This window comes from Tyto alba, unplaced genomic scaffold (assembly GCF_018691265.1).
Source record: "Tyto alba isolate M040663 unplaced genomic scaffold, T.alba_DEE_v4.0 Super-Scaffold_9, whole genome shotgun sequence".
Taxonomy (NCBI): Eukaryota; Metazoa; Chordata; class Aves; order Strigiformes; family Tytonidae; genus Tyto; species Tyto alba.
Genome location: NW_024881330.1, coordinates 36,122,872 through 36,135,444, shown reverse-complemented (window position 1 = coordinate 36,135,444; position 12,573 = coordinate 36,122,872). Strand labels below are relative to the sequence as shown.

General features: G+C 39.6%; 1 protein-coding gene across 5 annotated transcripts in view; it reads right to left on the bottom strand.

The window, feature by feature from the left end:
* Window positions 1–12,573, bottom strand: part of NCOA2 (nuclear receptor coactivator 2) — a 192,801-nt gene that overhangs the window by 144,170 nt on the left and 36,058 nt on the right. The window contains exon 3 of one of the 5 annotated variants that reach the window (XM_042785714.1): window positions 9,972–10,012. The exons of the other annotated variants lie outside the window; for them this stretch is intronic. The gene's annotated coding sequence lies outside the window, so the exon portion shown is untranslated. The remainder of the gene's footprint in view (window positions 1–9,971; window positions 10,013–12,573) is intronic. 5 annotated transcript variants of the gene reach the window in all.

Sequence of the window (12,573 nt, the reverse complement as noted above, 5' to 3'; positions counted from 1 at the left end):
AGATACAGGCTACCATCTTTCAGCACTACTTAAACAATCAAGGTCTAGCTCTAATATCTCTAGATGAAACCTTCAGCAAGATACTATCTGTAACTGGGTTTGGTTCGGAACTCATAATGACAATTCTGTAGTGGATGTAAGGTCCCCGTGGCTAGCACAAATGCAGTCCTGGCGTACGGTATTACACCCGCAGCACCATACATGAATTGTAAGATAGTCTAGCTTTTTACTGAGGGATAATCTATGCTGTACAGTTGCCACAAATAATGGCAAAGGGGAATACATATAACACGGTAAGAGTACGCACAGAAAGCTGAGGTTTAACTGACAAACAGTAACTTGCTTGCACTGCATCAATGTGAGTTCCCTTGCTTCAAACTAAGCAAGACTCTAATTCTAACTGAGAAGGAAGGGCAGTTTATTACTCCTCGGACATTTTAGCAACATGTGAGCAAGTAGTTCTGGAGAACAGCAGAGTAGGTGCCATGCAGGCAAAAACCTCTCTTTTCTTTTTACTACAGCTTCAGGTGCAAAAATCCCAGAACAGTAGGATATAAGAGCATCCACAGTGTACAGACTACTTCAGAGATGATTACAAAAGGGATTTATTAATTTAGTATTTCTATTTTTAAAAAATCAAGATAGAACAATTCCAGATTACTTTCTGCACCAGAAGTTCTACAGCTTTTTAAAGTTGAACAGTTTTATTTGAGGGTATCACACAACTGGGAAATCTTGATGCCCAAAACTTTTGAGGAGATTAAAATGCTACAATTTTTCTAGAACTATCTTGCTGGAAACAGTCCTTACATTCAAACCCTTCTGAAGATATTAAGCATGTGCCAAGTCTCCTATTTTAGGCTCATCTTCCATTCATCTCCCTTATAAGGGCAAAGTTTTCCAAGTTTGAATCAATCCAAAGTACTGATTAAATATTAAAAATGTCATGCTAAAATACTAATTAAATTATTGAACAATTATTCAAGTATTTCCCTGTAACTTTTGCAAAATTATGTATTTAAAAAAAAAGGGGGGGGGGGGGTGCGGGGGAAAAGATCCCAATTTCAGTCTCTCTCAATCAGCACTACCACCTTTCAGAGTTTGAACCCAGGACTAATACAATAACCACACTACAAAGAGATTAACAAATGCAGACTTTATAGAAGGAGAATTTTCAATGCACTATGGTAAAATTATGTCCTGATAGTTCTAAACTACATTTTAGAACAATCAGTGTATATATCATAATTTTCCTTCGAATTTCCTTCAGCACTGCACACATTAAACAGAAAAGACACAGCAGTGTTCTAGACAAACAACAACAAAAAAAAAAGGTATTTCTACAAACGGGCCTTCTCTTAGGTGAGTTAAGGCAAAATACCAGTTGTATGCATGTAGCTGCTCACAAATGATGTAACTAACAGCAGAATTCCAGTCTTATCAGAGACTTGAATGATTTCCTGAGGACAATGTACTCAGTTTTTCTTACTGATGAATCTTTCTTGCCTTGGCAAGTCATGGAACTTTGGCTCCAACCTCATAAATGCCTAGATTTGATTTGATAATATTTGAAAATAGCCAGATTTTCTAACATCATGATTCTTATTCATGAAGCAAAACATAAAAGAAGATTCAAAGTAATGCAACAAAGTGGAAAACAAAACCTTTAAAAGGCACTGAATTCACCACCCTGTTATTTCTTCACAGATTTACTATCATTCTAGAAAACTTAAGAACTGCTAGATGTGCAGATCTCATTCAGTTAGAATGAGGCACCTATTTGTAACTCTAAATTATAATCTGAAGTCTAGCAGCTATTTGGCGTTGAAGCAAGGGGGTGTTGATATTTTGGTTTGGTTTTTAATATATTGGTCTACACAGTAAAAAACAAACCAAAACAGCTCCCCAAGCCCCCAAAACCAAACTCAAAATAAGATCCTAAAACAGCAACCATTTTCCATCTTCACCTACAGTTGAAAATAGCCCACCCTTTCAGCCTCCTCCTCCTCTTCAACACACAGGAACTGTTGCGGTAGTTAAAAATGCCTTAGTGAACTGAAACAAAAGAAGCATACCTCTGTATTTTTGTATTTGGTCATATCTTTATGGACTAACTTTGCTTGCAACATTTACAAGTCAACTGTTCAAAGCAGATGGGAAACCCAACATAGTATTCAATAGAAGGCAAAAAATTATTTTTAAGGAAATAAAATTAAGAAAGCATTATACTACTGAGTCACAGTTATGTTAGCAAGCACTTTCTAAAGATCATATCAAAGATAACTAAAAGACTTAAAACCTGAACCAACAAATACAGTCAGACTAGAAGGATAGGCATCTTGCCATTTTGTAGAACAATTAGGAATATTAATTTTCCAATATACTTCCAAAAATCCAACTGTCATATTTTAACTCAACCAATTTTCCAGTTCTTATAAGATGAATTCACCCCTTTGACATTTGTAGCCTTCTTGCCAAATAACAAGCCTACTTCACTATTTAATATACTATTTTTATATGAAAAATGTTGTTATATATTTTACTGTAGAAAAGGTTCAAGTTGGGATATTAGGGGTTTCACTCCCTCCGCAGGTGAATGTAACTGGGAGAGTTATGAATGCTAGGATTTTTGCCTCATTTAGGTGATGCATTTAAGATCACCGGGGGGATGTGGGGGGGATGGTAATAAAGAAATTCCAGTTTCCTTCTCATATAGAAAGTTTATTTGAAAGGTTATTTTAGAGCCACTATATAATTCCTCAAATCTCACTATTGTCTAGTAAACCTGCAGAAAATGATGAATTTTGCCATGTATCCCAAAAGCAGACAAGTATATATTTCTGATCTGTTCTCAGCTCTTCACAGGACAATTCCCTATCTTCAGGGAGGCCAGAGAGGATAGGCACATTGCAAGGGGATGCCACTGCTCATCACTACTCCTTAATACATTCTCTTTGTATTTCAGTCTTCATGAAAACTAAAATCACCAGGCTTTCTCAGTAAATTAATCCTGCTGAAACTGGATGACTTTCTTGTGAAGAAATGAGGAATGCACAAGAGGCATCCCACGGAACTGACTGTACACATACCGTAACAATGACAATCTGTTCAAGCATGCTTGAGAACCTATAGGTTTTGATCTTTCTGTTTATGTTTTTGCACCAAAGGACATGACTTAAAACACAGAAGTGCACAACAACTACTTAAGAGTCAACATGAGGAGGCAGGAGTGAAACTGCAACATCTATCATGCAAACAACTATCGTGTCCTCAATCAAATGAAATGTGTTTCCCCAGAACACATTATCCTCTGTGATCATGGTTGAGGACCTGGTCCTTAATGCAGCTGGATATAACAGGTCAGTACATAATAGTTTCCAAGGGATGCAATACTTATTGGAGAGAGCAGAGGTTAAGAAGGAGACTAAGTTACGCTCAATCCAAGCAGTAGCCCCAGGAGATACTTCAGCAGGGGCTGCATTTCCACAGGCAACTTTTCTTTTGGACAGAGAACCTTCCATAAACATCCAGCATCCTAAATCAAATACCCGTGTAGTAAGACATGTCAACATCACTTCAGTAAAATCATCTTGCTTTTCAACAAACACTGTCAAAATGAAATTTCTAAGAAACACAAGGATTCTAATATTTCAGTTAAACTAATCACAAAACCAGAAATCTTTCTCTAGTCCCCAATGCCAATTCTGCTCCACCCACACTTCACTGAAAACTTAGAAAAACAAGCCAAATGGACAAGAAAGTCCCACAGCCTCTTATTGCTCACAGTAAGAACATCTGAGCTTGGCATACATTAACTGCACTTTATGGCAAACATTCTATTATGTAAATATTTATGAATAATTTCTTTGTATTTAAATTAAAAATTCAAATGGAAATACAAGGCTGCATACCACAGCGGTTGTTTTAATTAGTGTATTGAAATTAATTCATGTTAAATGTCAGCCAATTTAACCAACCAGAACCTGTGTGTACAACAGATTTTGAATAAAAATGCCATCAGACAGTATTGGTGACAGAAGCCAGACGCCCATACCAAGCACCCTAAGAAATACGGAGAAATCTTATTATAAAAAGATAGTTTTAGTTTTAGAAGTAGTATTTTGGCATGGGTGGAAGCATTACAGCAAGGGAGTAAATTAATCTGAAAAGCAAAAACTACAGACATGTATTATTAGCAATGTTACATACCAAGTAGTTCCAGCAAGACCTTACCATTTAGGACATAATATTTGCATACTCCAGCCACACAGATCCCAGAGGCTCAACCCACATTTCCTGATTTCTACAACAAAGAGCGTCATTAGCTAACAGCATCATCAGGAATGCAGTACTACAGTAACCATACTTAAAGAAACCTTTCATCTAGTTTGAGAAAAACAAAAGTATGGTGAGACTGGTATGACAAGTTAATCAACTTTTAAGCTATTAACCATTAGCTTCAAACAAGACAGCTCAACTAGTAAGCACACAGCCTTACACATACAGAACCTGTGCTGAACTTGAGTTAACGAGTATTAGATGTTCAGTTTAGTCTGCTTATTCCGATTCTTGACTTCAGTTTAGTCTGCTTATTCTAATTCTCTACTTCCTTTTGTTTTCATTTGATTCATATATCAAATACTTAGAAAGTAATGCATAACTTTCTAAGATTCAGCTGCTAAACCAAAGTCTCAAAGGAGGTTTTCCTTGCTATGCAACTCTACCACTGGATTCTTAAGAGCACAGATTCAAAATTTTACTAATATGCTGCTGCTCAAGAAAACCTGCGCTATTGGGTTGGGGTTATGACTTTTCTAGGTCTTTTTCTGCAAGTTGTGTTTAACTGGTGATTTTAATACAGCATTAAAATGTTCTTCTATACTTAGACTCATTTGAGTCTTATTAACTCCTAGTAATCTTACGACTTTTAATTCCTTACATTCCTGTATGCAATTTTGCTATGCCACAGCCAGCCTAGCTGCAAAGGGAGCCAAGACCTCTGTATACAGACCCTCTGACTATGCCTCTTATTGTTACAACCTCTGCCATCTTCGTATGTTCTACTAAAACAATACTACTGCTTATATTTTTACTTTAGCTTGTCCTTCATTGCATTTTTCATAAGGTACATACATACCTAGAACAATGTGCACAGATGAGGAACACATTGATATAAACAAAGTCCCTTAAGCATCTCATGTAAAACACACAAAAACTACAGCATTTAAAAAAATCATAGGGGGAGCGGGGGCACAGGGGGAAACTCCAACATGCAGCTGTTAAATATAATTCCTGCTTCACCTGATTGGATGCAAGAGAAACTGGAGGATTCACAAAATGTCTTCCAGCAACCCCACAGTCAACTTCCCGGGAACAAACCTTGCTTCCAACATTGCTCAGGCAACTAATGCTTCTTGTTACATACCTGGGCTGTGGTACTGCCATCGATTTCTTGGCGACGTGTGTGCACTGAGCTTCTAGAGATCACAGGTTAAATATAAAAGATAATCCTGTTGCAGTTATCTGTAATTCGTTCACATAAATGTTGATTATATTGGCCAGGCTGGTGGAATAAAACCATTTGCTATTCCACTGTGTGACTGAGGAGACCTGTGTGCAGTTCAGCTAAAAAAAGCAATGAAGGTGGTATTATGGGCAAAGAGCTCAATTTTCTTTACCTGCAATTCCTGTATTTTGTTTACCAGTGGCACTGGTATCAATGGCTGCATCAGTAAAATCTGCAGCCTTCATGAGTATTACCTTCTGAAAAGCTTTTGTTTCAGTAGTTAAGATTGATTACAAACATTTGTATCTCTGCTTATTTAACTCCACAGAAATATAAAGGAAAAAAAATTACCTGAAGAATAATTTAAGCATAATTTTCAGAAATAATGATTTTTTTTTTTTTTTAGTATATATTTAAATGAAAACTGGAAAGCTCCTCAATCCAGCAGCCCTCTTCTCATCACATTGCTTTTTATTACCTGTTTGATTCTTAAAACTCTGAACAGCAGCTCCAGAAGTCAAAGTACAATTAGTCACTGCAGGTGCTTGCTAGGTGAGATTAAGACAGTTTCAATCATATCCTGATGAACTCCACATACACCATACAAATTAACTTTCATTACAAAGTTATAAAATGTATTTGCCTGTTCCAATTTAAATAAACTTATTGGTTTTCAGCATGGATACCTAGGGAAGCAACGCATTCAAAATTGCAACACACCTGCCAGCTGCAAATTTTGACTCAATTGGCCAGCGTCCATCAAGGCTGAAAAGGGGAAAAGAACATCCAGATATCTGAGAAGTTTAATGAAAATTAGGAATGGGTGACTCAAACATCCTCAAACTATTTTGGGGGGCGGGGGGGTGGGGGGGGTGGTAAGGGAGGGTGAAGGGGTGGTGTTTGGGGTTTTTGTTTGTTTGTCTGGGTTTTTTAAAAAAAAATGAATATTTTAGTGGTTCTCAAATGCTCTGTTTAGAATTAAAGCCTCACTGTTCTGCGATCCAGAGAAACGTAAGGTGACAGCCTCTGTCTTGCAAGGTTTACTAGGAAAGTTAATGGCACCCTGCAGGGGTTCCTTATTATTCTCAAGACTGATGTTTGTAGGGAAGTAAAAATCTGGTTAGAATTTCTGTAGATTTGGAAAACACTATAATCTTCTAGTATACATCACAGTAATTCTTTGTCCAACAGTTAAGTACATAATACACACACATTAGAATGATTACATCTAACTACCAACAAATGCATTATGCATAAAAGCTTCAGAAACTGTGATATGCAAAATCCTGTGATTTCAAGATTTGCTTTTTTAAAAGAATGAAGTGTCTAGTAATTTCAGGATATTTGTTTGCCAAAGCTGAATTTGGCTCAGTGTGAGCAGGGCCACTGAGATGAAAATGCCAGGTATACCCAAAAACCATCAAGTCATAGTATCTTTTCAACACAGTCTCAGTGTCAAGTAGCAACAAACGAAAAAAATAAAGACCTATTGAGGTGAATGGGACATTTCAAATAACACTGCTATGTACTTTCTAATAAGACTTGTTAGTAACTCTTACACTTCAACTGCCTAACTCCTTTCATCATAAAGGATCTTGAAACTTTTTCAAGCAGAAGTGCCTACACCTCAGTGGTTTACAGTATAACTTTGATACTCAGCAGAAGAGATCCCTCTGGGCTATATAACTGTTTTCATTTTATCCCATGAAATTCCATTCACTTTTGGATGATGTATAAGTTCTTAAAGTCCACATTTTTCTCCTCTTGCATTCCTCCAAAATTTTTGGCAGCATACAGAGTCATAACCAGCAGTTACAAAGCTGGGCTCACTTCGCTGTCAAAGCAGCAATGGAATTGCCAGAATCACTTTAAGTGGCCAGCAGAAAACTCTTTCCTCCAGTGTCCTCTCAATTTACCTTCCAGAAGTCACCCAGCAGGTCAGAAGATCCCTTACATCCAATCATGACACAGTGCTCCTAAAATAACAGATTCAGCATACAGATACAACGGCCAATATTCCACTAAGTAGTAACAAAAAGAATCATTTTGTTAAGTCTGGGACAATGGAAGACTGCATCACAAGTCATGACCAGCATTTTTCTTGCCCATCTAAACAACTTAAAACCAAAATCCAACTATCTATCCTAGTGAAGACTGATGGCAGATCATTTTGTAGTTCAGTTGAATACTCTTAAAGACATCAGTGGTGCAGTGAAAAACTATAACCTTATTGTTTCCCACTAATTAAACCCAGGAATGTTCCTGCACAAATTATTAGAGAACCTAGTTTAGGTTACACACTCAAGACTTTGAAACATGGGAAATGGTAGCTTGACAGTCATCAGTGCTGCTTTGGATATTCTACACTGTCATGCAAATTCATTATGATTGAGTTTTTTTACTTATGTAATACCATTGTTTCATTAACTTTATCTTCTTTACTGTGAAGAAAAACAATACACAAATGTCTGAAAAAGGCAAATGAGTACAGCAACCAAATACAAGTAGACCAGGACGCTCCCATCGTAGCAACTTCCAGATGAAGAACATACACCTATTCACATACTCTCAATTCATTGCCATAGGAAGATCATAGAATCATAGAATGGATTGGGTTGGAGGGAATCTTAAAGATGGTCTAGTTCCAACCTCCCAACCAGGGGCAGGGGCAGGGACACCTCCCACCAGACCAGGCTGCTCAAAGCCTCATCCAACCCGGCCTTGGACACTTCCAGGAACGGGGCATCCACAACCTCTCCGGGCAACCTGCGCCAGTGCCTCACTACTCTCCTAGTAAAGAACAACTTCCTCCTTGTATCTAATCCAAATCTACTCTCTTTCAGTTTAAAACCATTACCTCTTGTCCTACCACTACATGCCTTTGTAGAAAGTCCCTCTCCAGCTCTCCTGTAGGCCCCCTTTAGGTACTGGAAGGCTGCAGTAAGGTCTACCTGGAGCCTTCTCGTCTCCAGGCTGAACAACCCCAGCTTTCTCAGCCTGTATCCACAAGGGAGGTGCTCCAGCCCCCTGATCATCTTCACTGCCCTCCTCTGGGCTCGCCCCAACAGATTCATGTCCTTCTTAGGTTGGGGGGGCCCCCATCCGACAACTGTCCTGCTTTTAATCTCTGCATGTCATTCACGATCTATCAACCTCTATCTTATCCCTTCTGCCCATACAACAGATAACTATTTCTTCTCCAGACAGAAGAGGCTCTTTTTCAGACCTAAAAAAACAACTGAGCACACTGAGTGAAATAAGAGGGGTAGATGGTAGGAATTTGCCACAGCCCTCATCCACAGCTGCAGTTTTCAATTGATCCTACCTCAGGAAGGCTCAGAGTTGCAGATGTTACCCAACCAGAGAGAATCTCCAAGAGAGATACTGCCTGAAATTTTCTTCTTGTTGCTTGGACTTGCATGGAGTTATCCCTGTCATCCTACCCTCATCCCCAAACTGGGTAATTTACACTGGCATCACTGTGACACTATCACAGAAAGGCTGGGGTTGGAAAGGACCTCTGGAGATCATCTAGTCCAAACCCCTTCCCAAAGCAGGGTCAGTGAGAGCTGACTGCACAGGGCCATGTCCAAATCGGTCTTGAATATCTCCAAGGGTGGAGACTGCACAACCTCTCAAGGCAACAACCAAAGTCTATGTAGTTTTGCATTTATGATGAGCTCATCCAAACACTATATTTGGGCATTCCTGCCCTGCTGAACTTTGGAACATGAAAGATTCATCCAACTCTGGGATTATACATGCCTCAAAGCCACTTGAAAGAGACAGGCTTTCCTGAGGACAGTCACAAGACTTCCCAAGCAAAACTTCTCCCCAACTATATTTACATTCACAAAAATCTATTTACAGACTAGAGCTCAGTGGTTCTGCATGGTGTGATTAAAGTGTTCAAAGAATTATTTTAAAGAAAAACTGATAACTGCTATCTGCCCTTCCATGCAATTCTAAAAGGGAGACAGGGACCTTCTACAGTTCATAGTACACACACTAATGAGAATAGCTGAACAAGACTTGAGTAGCTCAGTAGCTCACTTGTAGAATATCAAAGAAAACTGAGATCTTCCCATATGATATCCACGACATCAACAAGAACTTCCAGAAAGCCTGAGGTAGTCCTGGCTACAGCAATTAGAGACACAGCCTCAGCAAACAAGATGCTGGAATCTTCCTAGACCTTCCAAGGATGACTGATTTTGCTTTGGATGGAACAGACCAAGAAGCCAAGGAGAAAGACTGATCATTTTGCAAGACAAACAAATTCAGTCCTGTGTTCCATCAGCACTTCTTACGCAATAAGAGAGGAAAGCAGGAAGACTTCCCAAAGAATCTTTAGCAATGAGATTTCTTCAAGGGATGCCCAAGTGAAGGAAGAAATACACGAAGAGGGAAGAGCAGCACTTTTTTATTACTACGGAGATTTGAGATACATGGAGAATAAAACTACTTTGATAGAAGATTTCAGACCGGCATCGGGCACCAAGCAGTCTGAGGAGAAGAAAACAACATCTTTACCAAGAAGTATCAGTATGTCAACATTAACATCATAGAAATGTTCATAATTTGATTCACTCAAAGATGAAGGCGACAGTACTGACTCCAAGGTATGTAATCCTCCAGCCTTAATCTCACAGAACTGGTGTAATTTTGATACAGGAGGTGTGCCTTCTTAGAGAAACCCTCATGAAATCTCTTATCCCCCTGTTCAGCCAGCTCTGTGAAAGCAAATAATGCTGGGCCACACCTGGGAATCTTTGATCTCTCCTGCTTCGGGGAGAAGGAGTAACCACCAGCCCAGACAGATGGATGAAGTAGGTCAGAGCATTTCTTCATGGCATGAAGTTTCTTTCAATCAACAGATCTTCTGTCTCCTGGAGCTGCCTCTTGCGGTCAGAACATGTCAGAGACAACTTCAAGGCAGGAATGTGCTACTGAGAGAGCATCTCAGAGTCACACCTGCTCTTCATGAGTTTTTCCATTAAGAATCATTTTAGATGGGTATCACAGACTTCCCACAAAGTCTCCCTTGAGAGTTTAGAAAAGAGGAGGGGTAGAATGCTAGAAAACAGGCCCCCTGAATGACTGTCATACAGCAAGAGGCATTTCAAAGACCAAATACTTTGGTTTTAACTACTCTGCTTCTTTAAGGCTGCCCCAAGGCCACCAACAAGACCAGATCTGCTTGCTCTGGTAGGAAAGTCAAGCACACCCTCAAGCACACACACAACCTCAAGCACCTCTGCAGCCTAGCACTTGCTTGGCACTCAAGACATATGACCCGGGCAGCTCACAAGACAGTGGTGCACTAGAAAAGCGGAATCTGCAGGGAAAATTGTACATATGGACATTCTCAGGCTGAGCATCTACTAACTGCCATCAAACACGGACCTTGGTACCAAGGTCTTGGTACCAACAGCAAAACTCAATGATTGGTATTTACCATGATGTAATGTATAAAAGAGCTTTACTAGAACTTTCTTAGCAAAAGTAACCTCTAATTACCTTCAGGCAGAGAAGAGAGCACAGCTATCTGTGACAGGGACAGCTGATGCTGCTTCATCTGCTGTATCTTTGTTGGAAGCAAAGCACATGCACCAGCCCTGGGCAGCTGCACACATCTGCTATTCCACACGTACAGCTACTGTGGGCAATCTGGGCATGCACCCAGCATGCCAGGTTTCAAACTCAATGCAAACACAATGAAATAATTATGTAACAAGAAATTGCCTTTGAAAAGCAAAGCCAAAAGCCACTAGGTTCAAGAGGTCTACATCAAAAGAAGTGTGGCCAGCAGGTTGAGGGAGATTATTCTCCCCCTCTACTTCCTTGCTCTCCTGAGACCCCACCTGAAGTACTGTGTCCAGCTCTGGAACCCTCAACATAAGGAGGACATGGACCTGCTCCAGTGGGTCCGGAGGAGGGCCACAAAGATGACTGGGGCACTGGAGCACCTCCATTATGGATACAGGCTGAGAGTTGGGGTTGTTCAGCCTAGAAGAGGGAAGGCTCTGGGGAGACCTTATTGCAGCCTGCCAGTCCCTACAGGAAGCCTACAAGAAAGCTAGGTAAGGTAAGGACTCTCTTATCAACGAGTGTAGGGATAGGACAAGGGGTAGCAGTTTTAACCTGAAAGAGTGTAGATTTAGATTAGATGGAAGAAATTCTTTCCTGTGAGGGTGGTGAGGCACTGGCCCAGGGTGCCCAGAGCAGCTGTGGCTGCCCCCTCCCTGGCAGGGTTCAAGGCCAGGTTGGACGGGGCTTTGAGCAACCTCGTCTGGTGGAAGGTGGCCCTGCCCATGGCAGAGGGCTTGGGACTAGATAATCCTCAAGGTCCCTTCCAACCCAAACCATTCTATGATGCTAGTGACACAGAAACAGCACTGTGGTTAGACTGAAAAGAACCCTCTAATTCATTGCTGCTATTTTCAAGTATTTATAGTCTTCTCAATGAAACAAGTGTAAGAAACTATTAACCAAAACCTGAAAGCTTTCATTATAAAAGCAACTCATATTTCATTCAGCCCCTTTTCAGCCTGAACATGACAATAAATCTAACCATATTAACTTTTTTCAGCTGCTGTTTGCAATTCTGCCATTGTACTTTGATAGTATCCAAGTTGATACATCCATAATAATCAGTTACAAAAGCTGGGCTTGCTCACATTTCATAAAGACTGAATCAACAAGCTTAATTTCCAGCTCAGGTGATATCCCTACTTAACAAAGCATATGTTACTCAGTTAAATGTTATGTAAATGTTTTCTTAAAAAAAGAGTGTGTGTTTAATCACTGGTCTGAAAATCAGGACCTATGAAAAGTCCATATGTGGAAATGTATTTATTGTTATTTTTAAATGATTCCACATGTACAGTTACTCAAGCATAAAAACTTACATTTTCCAATACAGCAAATCAAACATGAAAAATCTGGAAAAATGTAGTAATAGTGCAAGATTTATCTAAGAAGAAAATCATGACAGTCAATGTTATGATTTTTACAGTACTAACACTATTAAAATGCATGTTCATGCCATGGCCAAAAGAGATATA